Consider the following 3,830-nt stretch of genomic DNA (forward strand, 5'->3'; position numbering starts at 1 on the left):
CAGGCAGGCAGCAGCAAAAGCACACTGGGTTCTGTTTGTCAGACTTGATTGTCATTGTTGCTGTTGTCTGGTCTCTTTCATTGATGTTTTAAAGGTTCATTTTTATTGCACGCATTTGACTGTTTGCCTACATGTATGTGTGTGCACCATGTCCAGTGCCCAAAGAAGCCAGGGGTGAGCATTGAGTCTCATGGAGCTGGAGTTAGAGACAGTTGTAGCTTCCATGTGGCTACTAGGAATTGAAGCCTGATTCCCCTGCAAGAGCAACAAGCGCTGTTAACCATGGAACTCTCTCTCCAGCCCTCTTGGTTTTCTGTTTGTTGTTTTGTTTTGTAGAGATAGGCTTTGACTGGGTAGCTCTGGCTGGACAGGAGCTCTCTTTGTAGCTCAGGCTGGCCTTGAACTTAAAGAGCTCTGCCTACTAAGTGCTGGACTTAGTAGGTGTTGCCATTAAGCCTGCTGTTTGCTAGTCTTTCACCGAGAACATGTGCATCTGAGTCCATTGGGAACGCGGTCCTGGAGATGTTCACACTTTGTGTCCTTGGGACTTGGTCAGGGTAATATGGGCACCACAGAATGTTTGTAATAAATTTTCTTTACTGTCAGTTCTGTGATTTAGCCTTAGGAAAACTATCATTAACTCTTTAAGAGTTTGATGTCATTCGCCTGTGGAGTCTCCTGGATGTTGCCTTTTCTAGGGAAACTTTTCAATATTTGTTCAATCTCTTTACCCAAAGCTGATCTATTCAAGTCTTTGTGTCCTGGTGATCATTTTGGTAGGCCATACATGTCCCAAAATTTATTGTTTTTTTCAGACTTACTAATGTGTGTGTGTGCACATGTGCAGGTATGTGTGGATGAACATTTGTTGGTGCGTTCACATGTGTTTTTGCATAGGAAATCAGAGAACCTTAGGTACCATTCCTTATGTAATATCCACCTTTGAAATAGCTAATTTTGAACACAGCGTTTCACTGGGCCTAAGCAAGGGGCTGGGTTGTACGGTCAGTGAGCCCCAGGGATCTCCTTTTTTCCACCTACCCAGAGCTGGATGACAAACACACGTCACCCAGGACAGGTCTAAGGACTGAACTCACGTGGATTATACCCGCACACCACCTGTGACTGGTCTAAGGACCAAACTCAGATCAGTGTGGCAAGTTCTTCACACCAACCCATCTTCCTCAGCCTGGTTTTCCTCCTTTGTTAGCACATAAATGCTGTGATGATAACCACACTATTTGTGTTTATGGGACAGGGTCTCGATCCCCATCTTTGGTTTTATTCATTGGGTTTCTCCATTCAGTCTTTGTTAGTCTAGCTAAAAGCTTATCCATTTTCTTTATATTTTCAGAAATCTGCCTTTATTCCGTTGCTCCTTCCATACACATTGAAAGGCTCTGCTTCGCTCTGTCCTGTTTGGTCTGTCCTGTCTCTTCCCTTCTGTTGATTTTGGATTTGGTTCTTGTGTTTTTCTAGTTCCTTGAAATTAGTCGACAAGACACTCACTTGGTGAGTTCCTCCTTCTTCTCTGTAGACAACAGGAGATGGTCCCTCAGTACCACTGTTCCTGCACTCCCTCCTTTGGTATGTTTGGTTTCCCTTTTCCTCTTGCTGTTCTGAGAACATTCTAACTTTCCCCTGACTTCTTGGGAGTGCTTCTTATTCACAGTGTGTCCGTCAGCTTAGTCCTGATAGTCATGTGGTTCATAAAATGTCTTTTATTGTAGACTTCTCGTTTTATTTTATTGCAATCAGAAAAGATACAGGGCATGATTTAAGCTTGAAAATTTGTTAAGATCTGCCGCCTAACATATGACTAGAGAAGTCTCTTTCAGCTGGTACACAGATTGTCCTCTATGTCGGTGGTAGTTTGACAGGGATGTTTCCTCTTTACTTTTCAGTTGGATGATCTGCCCAGGATTGAAACTGGGTAATGAAAAGCACACAGTGATGGTGTTCTTGTCCATTCCTCTCTTTAGCCTAATAGGGTTTGTTCTGTAAAATTTCTATACCGCTGAGACATAGATGCGCTCATTCGCATCTTCGTGTTTAACTGACGCCTTGGCTTCTAGAGGAAATCCCTCTTTCTCTTGCAGTTTTGTCTTCCATTTGTCCTTGTGATTATAGCAATACCTTGAGGCTCCTGTCAATCAGAACCTGATATCTACCCTTTGTTTCCAGGCTGTACACATCTTTATGAATGAGACAGGAATCTCGTAGGCAGCGTATTAGGAGGCAATGCTTATATAATCTGTATTGTTTAATTGGAGAATTTGTTGAATTTATTTTGAATTTTGCTATGGACAGGTTAAGGCTTACTCCTATCATTCTATTGATTTTCTTTTTGATTTTTTTTCTTCATTTTATTTTCCTCTTTTGTACTCCTTTATATTTAATGGCTTACTATGTTTTGTTAATGTTCTGTTGATGTGGAAAGACACTACTACCAAGGCAACTCTTATTGGAAGCTTGCTTACAGGTTTAGAGGGTTAGTCCATGATCACCATGTCAAGAAGCAGACAGGCAGGACACTGAAACAATAGCTGGGAGCTTTATATCCCGATGAGCAGGCAGCAGGTGGGGGAGGGGCATGGCAGAAAAAGAGATAAGAGACTGGGACATTGGGCCTTGGGCCTGGTGTGGGTTTCTGAAATCTCAATGCCCACCCCTAGCGACTTAGTTCCACACCTCTTTATCCTTCCCAAACAATTTTACTCTTGGGTGACCAAGCATTAAAATATATGAGCTCATAGGGGCCAATCTCATTCAAGCTACCACACCAAGCTATCTTTTTTCCCCCACAATGTCTTCTCTATGTAGATGCCCTCATAGTGGAATTCATGCTTTTATTACACTGGTCCCCGTCTCTAACTTCTGTATATAGACTCCCATGAAGGTTAATTTTCAAGCTTGTTTAATGGCCTACATCTCCTTCTGCTCTTATTTCTCATAAGGGTTTTTTTGTTTGTTTGTTTGTTTTGTTTTAACGGAGTTTAGTTATTTCTCACAAAGCTCTCAGGATTCATTCTCTTTTGCATATTCATGGTTTGATAGCATCTTTTCCTGACTTAGAAAAAAACCTTCATAAATAGATCCATACCTATCCCCATGCACAAAACTGAAGTCCAAGTGGATAAAAGACCTCAATATAAATCCAACCACACTGAACCTGATAGAAGAGAAAGTGGGAAGTAGCCATCAATGTGTGGGCACAGGAGACCACTTTCTAAATATAACCCCAGTAGCATGGTCACTGAGAGTAACAATAAATAAATGGGACCTCCTGAAACTGAGAAGCTTCTGTAAAGCAACAGACACAGTTAATAAGACAAAAAGACAGTATACTGAATAGGAAAAGATTTTCACCAACCCCACATTAGACAGAGGACAGATTTTTAAAATATATAAAGAATTTAAGAAATTAAACATCAAAATTCCAAATAATCCAATTAAAAATGGGATATAGAACTAAACAGAGAACTTTCAACAGAAGAATCTCAAATGGTCGAAAGACACTTAAAGAAATGTTCAATATCCTTAGACATCAGGGAAGTGGCTCTGAGATACCATCTTACACCTGTAAGAATGGCTAAGATCAAAAACACCAATGATAGCTTATGCTGGAGAGGATGTGGAGTAAGAAGAACACTACTCCATTGTTGGTGGGAGTGCAAACTTGTACAGCCACTTTGGAAATCAGTGTGGCACTTTCTCAGAAAATTGGGAACCAACCTACCTCAGGATCCAGCAATACCACTCTTGGGCATATACCCAAAGGATGCTCAATCATACTACAAAGACATTTATTCAGTTATGTTCATAGCAGC

This window comes from Microtus ochrogaster, chromosome 1 (genome assembly GCF_000317375.1).
Source record: "Microtus ochrogaster isolate Prairie Vole_2 chromosome 1, MicOch1.0, whole genome shotgun sequence".
Taxonomy (NCBI): Eukaryota; Metazoa; Chordata; class Mammalia; order Rodentia; family Cricetidae; genus Microtus; species Microtus ochrogaster.